This window comes from Phlebotomus papatasi, chromosome 2 (assembly GCF_024763615.1).
Source record: "Phlebotomus papatasi isolate M1 chromosome 2, Ppap_2.1, whole genome shotgun sequence".
Taxonomy (NCBI): Eukaryota; Metazoa; Arthropoda; class Insecta; order Diptera; family Psychodidae; genus Phlebotomus; species Phlebotomus papatasi.
The window spans coordinates 10,164,179-10,178,564 of NC_077223.1; positions in this window are offsets into that span (position 1 = coordinate 10,164,179).

Below are 14,386 nucleotides of genomic sequence, written 5' to 3' on the forward strand. Positions count from 1 at the left end.
GTGTTTTTGGTAGATTTGTACCAAGTATCTGGCGGGAAATTTTTGGGAAGATTATTGACAAGATCTGGAAGATTCTTCTAGCCTGGGAGTCTCCAAAGCTCTTGGGAAGATCTTTCAGAAGATGTACTTTTGAAAATTTTAGGAGATTTTACGGTTTTCACAGAAATATTGAGGATCAAACAGTTCGAATGGTTCGAAGTCACTGAGACCGAGAATGTTCAGCCTGGGAATCCCTGAGCCATTCCCTGAAGATCTTTTTGAAGCAGATGATATTGATTTTTGCAATAGTTTTATTGACGATTGGGAAGGTTGTAAAGAAAGAAACATCAGGAAATGGCAGGAATTTTAAGCAAAGATCAGGAGGAAACTTCCTGAGACTTGAAAATTCCCAGAAAGACAGTAAGATCTTTTCAAAAGGGTATTTGAGTTCAATCGTTAGTTAGGACATGTCTCCTTAAAGACCAAGAATCCTGATAATGCCCTAAAGCTGTCTACACATTAGACATAGTATTGAAATAATAGCATTTCAAAGTGATATTGAAAAGAAACTTCAATATTGAAGCGAATATTGAAACCAATATTTCAATAATTGCCTACACACTAATCAAATTGTCTTCAATATTAAAACTTCAATATTAAAAACACCAGTCTAGTCAGGGATTCACAGATCTTCTAGGATTTTCTTGTTCATTATGCCCAAAACACTTCAGATAGATTCTGTGGTCAGAGGATCCCTGGAGCTTCCTCAAGGAAATCTCAAATCTTCTGGGATTTTTTTGAATATTATGTCAAAAACCAGTCAGATACGTTCGGTGGTGAGAGGATTCGTGGAGCTTCCTCCAGGAAATCCCAGATCCTCTGGGATTTTCTTGTATATTATGTCAAAAACACTTCAGATTGGAAACAAAATCCAAATAGAATTAATAACTTGAATTCTCACAGACCTTCAGGATCATGCTTCGTATCATACCGTAGGAAAGTTTACCATCGCTAGCAAAAGGACTGGATGGCCACAACCACAAGCCTTCGTTCCCTCTGTAGGATTCCAATTCGTATCATAAAATTATATTTATATGAAGTGTTTTGGGTATAATAGACAAGAAAATCCCAGAAGATCTGGGATTTCTTGGAGGAAGCTCCAGGAATCCTCCGACCACAGAATGTATCTGAAGTGGTTTGAGCATAATGAACAAGAAAATCCCAGAAGTTTTGAGATTTTCTGGAGGAAGCAGGTGATTAGTGCTGACCAAGTTGGGTTCTTGAGGAGATTGAACAAAATATATAACCAAATTCAAAGAATCTGGGATTTTCTGGAGGAAGCAGGAGTGATGTGTCTTGACTTGGATTTTGATCTTGGATGTGTTTTCATTCATGAACAAGGAAAATCCATCAGTTCTGTGATGTTCTGAAGGAAGAAGATTCCTGACAATTAAAAAATATTGAAGGAAAAATCAAAATCAATTTTATATTTAGAATTTCTTTGAAATTTTATTTCAATGTGACTTTGAAATTTTTTATTGACATAATTTGGCCTAGTTTGTAGCCATTCAAAATAATGAAATAAAATATTGAATAAAATGTTTCATATTGAAACAAATATTTCAATATTTGCCTGCACACTGGACAATTTTCTTCAATATTGAAACATTTATGTCAATAAATTTTTGCAATGTGGAGGCAATCCTTGTCAATATTTGACATTAAAAAGAAATATTTCAATAAATTATGTCTAATAGCCAGCTTAAGAAAAATTGTCGGGGAAGGTATTCCCTAAAATATTGTTAAGAAACTCTAAAGCAATTTCTCTAAAGAAAACAGCACCTTTTTGAATGAGATTCTTATCTTCATCTGATCCCCTGAGGCACTTCCCCCCCACCCGCATCCGCAATCCCAGGAATTTCCTGGTCAACCGCCGTGATCACTGAAGTGGGATGAATTCACTTGTCACTCCGGGTTGGTTTTGGCGCCAATTTCACGGACCAACGCGCAAAATGCGGGCGGAAGAACGAGGGTGGGAATCGATGAGAATACCAAGATCACCCGGAATGTTCACACAAGTCAATTCCCACGGAGAAAACCACAAGATTGTGAAAATTCTCACGCGACAGGTTCGGCAATTGCCAAGTTCTTCCCACTGAACTCACCAGAGCGTGTCCTTAAGCGTTGGAGAGACACTTTTTGATGGGATTTCTCAGCACTGATATCATCTCCTTGACACTAATTGCGAATCTCAACGAATTCCCTCTTCCTGTCTCACGAGACTTTATGACCCAGACACAGAAAAATTCGTTACATTTTTGATTGTTTGGTTCTCTGAACTCTTGGAACTTGTTGTCAAGGATGATGACGGATGATGATCAATCTGGCTGATCATGAATAAATGTCCTGATTGTCAACAGGAATCTCTCCTGTGAATCTCAATGCCTCGGAGAGGGGAATTAGTGATGCAATTATGTTACAGCGTGACTAATTGTTGAGCAAGATCGACGACTTTTCTCCTTTCACTATCAGTTTATTATGAATTAAAAAAGTCAATCGCTTCAAAAGCAATAAAGATTAACCGTAAAAAATAGGAAATGATGAGCCAAGACACATACCGTCACGTATAAAATCTCAGGATCAATTTATCGTAATATCTTCAACCTCGGAATTACAAAGCCATCGCTTATTCTGAGATCTTAGATAAAATTAATAAAAAAGAGAAGAAGAATTTCAATAAACGGTTAGCAAAGTTTGTGTCCCAGCTAAATTATGTACGGGCTTCGAACCTAAGGTCCTTGACATACTTAGGACTTAAGCCAAGAGACGGCTTAGTGAAAAATGATAGAAATGTGGTTTGACCATTATTTCGAATAAATTACGCTAAGGCGTCTTTCGGGTAATCCTCAAGTCTGTCAAGGGCCTAAGGCTAAACCATAAGGCTTAACTGTTGTAATTTCTTGTCAAGATATTTTGAAAAATTTGACTTAGGATTGGATTATTAAGGACAAAATGACCTATTAGATTCTGAAAGAATAATAAAATTGGTTGCCATTTGGGATTCTGAGACCTTCGGGAACTAGGCTAAACCTTTAGTCGGAAGACCGCTTTAGCAATATTCCTCTCCAATTTATTATCTGTCAAGATTTATTTAAAAAAAATGATTTAGGATTGGATAATAAGAATAAATGCTCCATTAGATTCTGATGAACAAATAATAGTGCTTGTTATTTAGGATTTTAAGACTAAGGAATTGGCTAAACCCTCTCTAAACCTCTAAGTGTGAAGACCGCTACATGTTTAAAACGATTAGTTTTTTTTAATTCGTCATTTTACAATGTTGTCTCCTTTTTTAACTGAAATTCTTTACAACTTCTTTTTTTTCATTTACTGCGAGAGCAGCAATAGCACTGAATTTCAAATCAGAGCAAAGACATATACCATAAAACTGTCTTCAGACTAGAAGTTTAGCCCAGTCTCCGAAAGACTCAAAATTCTAAATAGCAACTAATTTAATTAGTTTCTCAGATTAATTCCCCTTAATAATACATTTCTAAGTCAAAATTCTTCAAAAATTTTCGACTGATAAGAAATTAGAGAAGTTAAGCCTTATGGCAAAGCCTTAGGTCTGAAAGCCCGTATAATACGGGCTTTAGACCTGAGGCTTAGCCATAAGGCTCATCTGCTCCAATTTGTTATCAATCACGATTTTTTTTGGCTATTTTAACTTAGGACTCGATTATTAAAGATAACTGTCCTACTAAGTTTTCAAAAAGCAATAAAATTGCTTGCTATTTAGGATTTTGAGACCTTCGCGAACTGGCCTAAACCTTTAGTCGGAAGACCGTTTTACTTGTTCTGGTTTTTTATCATTTAGAATTTTTCGAAAAAAAAATTAGGATTGGATTGTTAAGGGAAATTAATTTATTAGATTCTTCAAACGAATAAAAAAAACGTTTCTGTTTAGGATTGTGAAACCTTCAGGAACTGGGCTAAACCTCTAGTCTGAAGACCACTTAACACTGCCTTTTTGAATATGACTTCATTGTTTTATTTTATATCAAAGTAACCCTATTCTCCAGTGAAATGGAAAAATGGGGTTCAACTTGGAGAAAAAGAGGTAACTTTGCTTTAAATAAATTTATCGTGAAATTTTACATCTGGTGTGTATTATGGGTATAATTGTATTTTTTTCAGTCAATACGATTATTCTATGAAAAATTAGAGAGTTTAGTTTAGTTACTAAATTCAAATAAAATGAGAAGGAAATAGATAAATAATTGGAAATGAAACATAGTTAAAAAAAACGTGCAGGTTAAAATTTTCACTTTCATCCAAGACACACACTATAAAGGTCGTTGTCCATGCTACTAAAAACGATTATGTATATTTTTCATATTCATTATGTATGTATTTCGTAATCAGAATCATCAGATGATAAATTTTATAAAGAATAGAAACGAAAACAAAATCTTTGAATAAATGAATCAACTTGGGTCATTGAAGTTAGCTGATTTATATGGCTTTCAAATAAGTCATTATGCAGATCTTATAAAATTACATTTTTGTTCGAGACTATTCTCACTTTGTTGGTGTGACTGGTGTGACTATTCCCTCCAATTATTTAGTAAACTTACTCCCTTGGCTGTATCTCGGAGAGAACTTATCTTTGAAATTATATCCCAATAATAATCATGCGATATTGCGCTTATTCTTTTGCTTGACATATCGACCACTCAGAATATAATGCGACTAACTCGATTTTTTGCAAAATTCGTTTTTTTCGCTTTTCGGGTACTCCGTGACACCCTCTACCTTCCCTGTGAATATTATACCGAAAAGTTAATTATTCCCAAAGTTATATCGGTTCCGATACTTAAAAATCCTATGATCAGCATGTAAAATCTCAGCTTTAAATCACTCGCCTGTAAAGTTGGCCATTCGCGAGTTAGTCGTATTATATTCTGAGTGGTCGATATTATTCTAGAATTTGGGGTTATGTAAAACCTAACCTCCCAAGAAGCAATTTTTTCTTAATTCTGTAGAAGAAAAATTTCCCTTTCTGTAGAATTCCCTAAGTAAGGCACTATAGAACCAAAAATCCTTTTAATTGCCTATAACGGTCTTGGTTCCATCACTGAGATTACTATAAGTAAAGTGGCGTACTTATAAGGATCATAAGAGCTTCTATAGGAATTTCAACAGAAAATTCTCATTTTAAGTCTTTTAAAAGTACACTAAAAGACTTGTCTAATATACTTGGATCTATAAGGCAGCTATTTTGCTTCTTGGACTCGCAAAACAGGAAGATGGAAAGATCTCACAGAAATTTGAAATTATGCTGAACATAACCTTCAAATTTTATAATACAAATTTTAAAAATTATGCGAAACTAATCACAAATTACCACAAATTCGTCCATTTAACAGACAAAATAAATGATTTTAAATTCCATAAATGAATGTTTTTGTTAAAGGATGTTTTATATCTTTGAGGTTAGAATTTGATTACGTTTACTTACGATTAGAAGGGTTTTAAAAATCTCAATTTTTTAGTTTACAAATTATTTAAATAGAATAATTTAATTCAGAATTTGCTTCAAATGAGATTTTATTTTTACTTTTTTTTTATTTTGGGGAGTATAGCCAACAAATTAAATTTTTCTTTGCCTATAATTTGTTAAAAACATGGTTAAATAGGATTGATAAATATTTCAGTAATAGGAAAGGAGTTAATTGCTCTGAATAAATAGAAGGGTAAATGTCCTAATTCAAAACCATTTCCAGACGCTTTAACTTTGACAGAAGATTCAACACATTAAGTTAATATTTTTTCTGAAAAGAATTATACATAAATTTGCTCCTTGACTCTTCTAGAATGTTACTGTTTAGTGAAAATTCTTTAGATATAATTTGAAAACTTCTTAAAAACAAGAAAAATACGCGAGCGTAAAATGCTTCTATTGGAAATAAATTAATCCAATTGGAGACAAGGGAAAGTTTCTAATTGGAGACAAACAGTGTAAGTGAAACCGCGACGAAAGGCTTCCAAAACCTTGTTGAGTTGCTCTTGAGTGCAAAATTTGTTCTTATTCCTGGTCTTTTCTCCTTTCCCATCTGAGACAATAAGAAAATCCCTAATAAAAAAAAAATCATATTTCCGGTGTTTTCAATTGAAGCATTTACAGACACTTCAGAAAAACCCTTTTTGTTCACGAAATAGGTAATTATTTCATTTGAAAACTTCACGTGCCGCTAACAATAAAGATTAGCACTTAATTTAACTAAAATTATCCAGAAATATGACATAAATGTTAAGCAAAATGAATCAACAACAGTCACCTCATTGTGTTTTTCATTGGAAAACATGGTCGATCGATGAAAAATTCGATGGTGAAAAGTTACACTTTTAATTTTTCTGTGAAATTAACAAATTAAAATTTGTGAATATGAATGGATTTTCGCTTTATTTGGAGCAAAATTAACAAAATAGTGAAACTGTGGTATAGAAAATATATAAATATAATAATTTAGTACAGTAATTATCATGAAAACAATGACGTTTCCATTTGGAGTAGCAAAAAATGTCCATTTAGAGCAGATTTTGAATTAGCTTACTTTACCCTAGTTTGATCAATATTCTTTCCAAGGAATACTGTAACACCCCTATGTGTAATTCTACTGCTGAATAATTCTGCCCCGGTCTTCTGTGTTAAATTTTTGGCTTTCCAGATAAATCGAAAATCTATTCATATTGATAAATAGGCTTGGAATAAAGATATTGTGCCCTACTCAAAAAAATCTCTATAAAAGATATGTTTTGTATTTTTAAGGTTATGCTTAACATAACCTATCTGTGTTATCACACTTGCACATTAAAATTTTAATATGATTCACATTAATTGTCGCTGATGAGAGTCCAAATGTGTAATTTGTGTGGTTGAATAATTTTATATTCAAGATTTGATCTATTTGTTGATAAAAAGGTAGACTTGGCTCGCAAAACTTGATATAAATTGATTTATAGCATTAATACGAAAATTTAATGCGATTTTCTCTTTAATTTTTTAATGTGAAAAATATTTATGCTTTAGGTAAATTTAAACTTATTTTTGCAGGCCAAGTCCACTTCTTTATCAATAAATAGAAAAACCCCAAATATTAAGAGACTCAAAGACACAAATAACATATTTGTACGCTCACAAGCGACAATTAATGTGAATCACATTAAAATTTTAATGTGCAAGTGTGATAACGCCGTAAAACTACTTGAATTAACCTATATTGGACCTAATGGCTAAATAGAAGAATGAATATAATGATGAGGTCTATTGTAAATATTATTGATCATGGAAGACAAGATCACTTTTACAAAAGGGATGCTCAGTCTGAGGAGTGGCCAAAGTGAACAGCCTCCTGGTGAGATCGTCGCAATGTCTGAGAAGGAAAACGACGGGAGTCGAATCCTTGGTGGTCCATTGAATCACGTGGGAAGGGTTTGAAGCAAACAAATAAATTTATTTTTCAGGTAGATTTATCACCTGCTTGCGACACAAATTTTGACTTGGAACATCTTACAAGTCCACCACAATTCTGATCTTTGGACATTCTTCTGCCGAGAAAAAAACGGCATTATCGTCATAAAGAGCGCAGATGTTGCTGCAAATTTGTCCATAAAAGTTCATCCGTGTTGAACGCTATTACCAAAAAAAAAGCTGGAGAGAAAATGCATGATCGCCTTTCGCGATCATTACCTCCATTTTTTTTCTGCTCTCTCGAATTACATAAACTCTCGATTTACTGTTGACTAAATTGATTGTTCAGCTCAATAATGAAATTGATCTTCGTCTTTTTCCTTTCATTTATCATAATTTCCAACCCAGAGGAGATGCTAGTAATTTTTTTGTGGGAGAAAAAAAAACAAGGTCAGTGGTGTGATCTTTGCCGTTATCCACGATCGCGAAATTCATACACAATGATCTCAAGGCAACAGAAAAGATCCAGTACGATCGCGAGACAAATCTCTCCAAAAAAAGAAGCTGTAAATATAGTGATGGGAGACAGAAAAAAAAATGCTCTGCTAAAAGTTGTAGCGTTCTTACACCCAAAAACAATCTTCCACGTGACGATCGCCAAACAAATGTGCCTGGCCCTGAAGATCACTTTAAATCGCATTAATTTCATATTCAGCACACACTCAAATTTGCCATCATTCTCTTTTCACCCAGCATTTCGTCACGGAGTTGTGGTTTCCCGCCAAAATTTCGCGATCATGACGTCACGATCGTGAAACCGCGATCGCTGATCGTTGGCATTTTGGCGGGCTTTTTCCGCGGAGCGCTTTTTTTTGCGTGGGAATCAAACTGAAAACCACGGGTCATTAATTTATCGATTACCATTCATTAAGTGAACCCCTCTGATCGGGAAAGAAAGTCATGATTATGCAAAAACGTGGCTATTTTGCCAAAAAAAAAAAAATTACAATTGCAAATATTTTAGAACCACTTCCCTGAAGGTTATAGCAAAAGAACTCAAACACACTTGACCTTGTGCTCAATTGAATTTTTTGTTTACCGTGATATTTGTCTACCAAAATGCTTCTTTGTAGTGTCTGTCGCCGAACAAAATGATTAAATTGTCTCCTATACCATCAACATTAACCCTTTCGTCCCTTCCTAACCTAAAAGAGAAAGCATAGAAAATTGCCTTCAATCCGGTTTTCCTTTCACTCTCTTAAAGTTAATTGTCGATCACCGTTTCAGGATGGACAATGGTCAGAGAAAGTTTATAAATAAATTACATCTAAATAAAGGGTTGGTCACTATCTCAATCTCTGAGGAGGAAAAATGTTCGTTTAACGGACAAGAAGTCCCTTTTTTTCAGCTCCATTGAAAATCCAATAAATTTTTGTCGAGTGAAGGAATTCTGGTGAGAAATATGGAATTATAAACACCTGGATGTTGCATCAGGTGAGGGCGGTTTCTCCACAAACAAACGATTTAATTGAACACTGGGTCTTTCATCGTCTTTTTCCTTTTCCCATTCACTCAGCCATGAATAGTTTTTACGGTTTTTATCGTGAAAAAAGCACCCCCGTCAATATTCCAAAGAGATTGATTGGGTGAAAGAACGTTGTGGGAAAAAATTTAAGCAGAAATTGTAGACGCGCTCCATTGATCAGCAGTTAACGATTTTCTGCTAATTAAAAGGCTAAACAAATACGCCACATTCTCACGATTCATGAAAAATATGTTTTATAACCATTACAGCAAGTACTTAAAAAGTACTTAGTCCTAAGGTCTTAATTAAGTACTTTATTAAGTACTTTTCCCAATTAATTCTAAATTTTTCTCTCAATTCTGTGAAAATGCTTAGATTTCAATTAGAAAACTTGAAGAAAAAAACTTAAAAACCGTTACTGCATTTTTTTGTAACACATTAAAGAAAAATACCATTCCTTTTTATTTTCGCGATCGTCAATAAAATGAGGAATTTATGGTACTCTTCACAAATCTACGGTTTTTCCTTAAACAACCCCCAAATAACAAAAACAGGACAAAAATCAGCGAAATGGATTGATTTTTGAAATTTTCTCTGCACGATAAACCTGTCAGATACCCTTCCCTCAATCCTTTCAGGCCCATCATCCAGCATTCAATCAACCCCTATTTTTTCGAAAAAAAAAAAATCAAAAGGGTGCAGCTGTCGCTGAGTGGTGAAAGTCAGCACAAAGAAAGTCAAGAGAAAACCTGATACAATTATCATTTAATTCTTATGTTTACCCCTCTCTAAATTGTCCTATTGGAGTGTTTGCAAACGTTCAATCGTGCATTGTCAAGGGGTTGGATTTTACGCACGTGGCCATAAAGTAATCTGATGTATGATCGCCTTTTTTTTGTGCCTCCAAAATAAATCCAAGAGGAACTTTTCAACATAGCCCTTTAATTTTTTAATTACGGATTTTCTCTACACTACACAATTTTCTTATTTTGCTGCATAATAAAAAAGGACATTGAATAAACGAGCAGTAAAGTCAAAATTGGTCAGCAAAAAATTCGAAATGATCAGTAAAAAATTAAAAAAAGAGCAGTACTTTATTAAAAGCGGTCAGTAAAAAATGAAAAGTGGTCAGCAAAAAATTAAACATGATCAGTAAAAAGTAAAAAGTGATCAGTGAAAAATAAAATAAGATCAGTAAAAAGTAAAAAATGATCAGTAAAAATTAAAAAGTGGTCAGTAAGAAATTTAAAACGAGCAGTAGAAATATTCGAGATGATCAGTAAAAAGTTAAAAAGTGATCAGCAAAGAATTAAAAATGAACAGTAAAAAATAAAAAGTGGTCAGTAAAAAACAAAAAGTGGTCAGCAAAAAATTAAAAAGTGATTTTAATTTTTTACTGACGACTTTTAATTTTTTACTGACCACATTTAATTTTTTACTGACCAATTTTTATTTTTTACTGACCACTTTTAATTTTTTACTGACCAATTTTTATTTTTTACCGCTCGTTTTTAATTTTTTACTGACCTCTGTTAATTTTTTGCTGATCAATTTTTATTTTTTATTGCTCCTTTTTAATTTTTTGCTGACCAATTTTTAATATTTCACTGATCAATACGAATATTTCTACTGATCTTTTTTTAATTTTTTACTGACCATATTTTCTTTTTACTGACCATTTTTAATTTTTTGCTGATTGATTTTTAATTTTTTACTGATCAACTCGAATATATCTACTGATCAATTGGAAGTTTTTACTGACCAAATTTAACTTTTTACTGACAAAATTTTTGCTGATTATTTCGAATTATTTGCTGATCAAATTTGATTTTCTGCTGACCACTTTTGACTATTTACTGACCATTTGTTTTTTGCCATAAAAAAGGAAGGTTATGCTAGAGCTAATCTTTGAATTTTTTGTACGGAATAAGATTCAACCGATCCATCGGATTAAATTTCTTATATTTAGCTAAAAAACTGATTAAAAATAATGAGGTTATTACTAAACATAACTTTCAAATTTTTTGTTACGACAAAATTATACAATTAAGAGTGTTTATTACTCTACCGATTTGTTTAAGATTGAACGGATTGAACTTCATTGAAACGGTAACAAATCAATAATTGATTTTATTGTTCAAAAATGGCGTTTTTCTCCATGTTCGTTTTAAAGTTAGATGGAAAACGGTAAGAGATATTAACTTTAGATTTCGTGACCCCCCCTCATTAGTTGATATTCCTTAATTAAAAAAAAATACTTTTTAATTTTTGCATTCATTCATTTCCATCCCTTTTGAAACTTTGTTAATTAGTGTATCTCCAAAACGACATCATTCCTTTTTTTTATTTTTAATGATTTTAAAAAGGGTCTTGAAATTTTGGAACAGAGTTTTATCTCATCGCTTTGAAACGAAGATTGAACTTTTATTTATGGCGCTGAGCTGACACACCTTTTCAATTTAATAAAATTCAATTGATTGAATTTTTTGTCATACTCTTCCAAACTAAAATAAAATATGTTCATCTCTTTCTGTCAAATGAAAATTTAAATTTCAATTTTAAGTTCAAATTTCATTTGAAAGAAAGAGACAGCTATATCTGATTTAAGTTTGAAAGAGTAAGATGTGAAATTTCAATTGATTGAATTTTACTCAAGGTGTGCCAGAGCCATTAAAAATTGAATCTTATTAATTCGTTGTGTTGGATTGATTTTTGATTGGTTTACAAACACCCAAAACCAGAAATTTGAACAATATGTCAATTTTGAAAATATGATTGTTTTCAAAATTTTTAATTAATAGAAAGCCTTATTTTTTTTACATTTTCTCGGTAGGCAAATTAAATATCTTAATAGTTTTTTAATAATATTTAATTCATCTAAATGTAACTCTTCAACCCACAAGTTTACAACGTCTCAATAATTTGACAGGCAATCACTTAATCTTTCGACTTTCTATTTTAGCCAAGACACACCTGAGGGAATTGTAACAGATGATATAGGTAAATAAATAGATAAGTTAATTCATCAACAATGTTTTCGAAGTACAGTTTCGCTTTGATGAGATGCTGTGAGCATCCACCGCTGTCTTATGGCCTCTACACACTAGTAGAAATTTCTTTAAAAAATGCCTTTTTATAGAAAATTTCCCCTATCCTTGTAGGCAGAAACGTCAGAATTTTTTTTTATAAAAGGCAATTTTTGACGAAAATTGCTTCTAGTGTGTAGACACCATTAGAGTTGCTGATCAACATCCAGAGCAAAACGGTGGAAAAGCTCTTTCTCAGGTTGTATATGCTACTATGTAAGAGCACGTTCGAATTTATCGAATATAGAAAATTTCAATAAAAGGGGGGAAAATCAAAGCAGCTCAAACAAAACAGCTTTCTGCTCTGTAGAAATTGCACTGATTTGGAAGATTTGGAACATTGTGATTATGGTAAGATTTTATCTCAGGAACGAATCATTAAGCGGCATTATAGGGGGAATTTTGATTCAAAAACGCCCTTTCGAAATAAAAATATCGCATTGAATTTTCTCGCGGGGAACTCGAGTCAATCTGTAGGGAAATTGTGTAATTTTCGTGACGTCACGCGTGAGTTCGAAAACTAACAATGCCATTCGAGCTTTTTTTGTCATATCATATGAGTTCGAAAATGTAATTCACTGATTTTTTAATGAAATCCCTTTACTTGAAGATTTTATGGAAATACAGTACGTCTTGGTTGATTTGTTTAACAAAATTCATTGTCATTTGAATTGCCAGAAATCTCAAATATGTGACTTCTGACAATGCCACGTGAGCTGTAATGGCAATGTCACGGCTACAGAATCGCATTTTCGAAAAAGCTCTCCTAAAATTTAAACCCAATTTGTCATATGGCATTGCCAGAGCGTTACATAATTCCCCTCCTGACCAGGGAACCCAGGGGAACTCAGAGATATCACGGGGAACCCATACATTTTTTCAGGGAACCGGGGGAACTGATATATTGTTTCAGAGAAACCGGAAAGGAAACTACATTTTTCATGGAACTCTCATGGCCATGTCACATATAAGATTAATATTAAGATTAATACTTTCTGAACTGCGAGAATGGCAAAAAAAGATAACAATTGTTTTATCTTGCCTCTCTCTCGCATTTCCCCTCTGCGTACAAAGTTGGCAGCACTACATAGCTCGAAAACTGACCGAATCACAGTTGGCACGTGTAGGTTTTTTTCTCCAAGTAATCTGTCAAACAAAAATGGAAAAAGTAGCGTGGACTATTGAAATGGAGAAGATGGTGATTGAAGAATTCCGCAACAGTCCACATCTGTGGAACTGCAAGTCCAAAGGAAAAAAGAATTTAAACCTAGCCAGAAAGGAACTGGAGAGAATATCAAAAATTTTAGTGACAAATTTCCCTAAATATAGCAGTGTCTGTTCAAGTGGAGGTTATATCATCATCCATTGCACTCTGTTTTGCATAACACCAAGACCATAGACAATCGATAAGTGCACGAAGTGCTAGAATTAATATGTTTCAGACGATTCAGAAAACTATTAATACGAACAGTAATATCTTACTCATCGTATTAATTCACTAGAGTTTACTCTTTCTAACACACGTGATATTCCATTTGAATTTCGAAAACTATATAGCTCTCTTTCCAGCTTTTCTTAATATTAATATTAATCTTATATGTGACACCACGGTCATGGCCATGTCACATATAAGATTAATATTAAGATTAATACTTTCTGAACTGCGAGAATGGCAAAAAAAGATAGCAATTGTTTTATCTTGCTTGTCTCACATTTCCCCTCTGCGTACGAAGTTGGTAGCACTACATAGCTCGAAAACTGACCGAATCACAGTTGGCACGCATGGAAAATTGCTCGTGTGCGTGTAATACGATTCAGAAAGCAATTAATACGAACAGTAATATCTTACTCATAGTATTAATCTACTAAAGTGTACTCTTTCTAACACACGTGATATTCCATTTGAAATTTTGAATACTATATACCTCTCTCTCCGGCTTTTCTTAATATTAATATTAATCTTATATGTGACACCACGGTCAGGAAACCCGGGGAATTCTGTATTTCTTCAGGGAACCCACACATTTTTTTTTTCAGGGAACCGACCGGGAACTCGAGCCACTATTTGCTTATAAATAACTCCTTGGTGTCCATTTTTCTTATTCTCGAGTGCACGAAATATCACATTAAGCTTAATATCAGTATAAATTGCCTACGTCCCAAGAGTTCTCCATACACTAAGAGAAATCCGAAAAAGTTAAAATAACATTCCGGAAATGTTAATTTTACCCTGCAGTATTGATCCAAAATCGGTGTAAATATTACCCTTTTTAGGTGTATTAGCGGTTAAAGTTACTCTTTATCATGTTAATTTTACCCTTA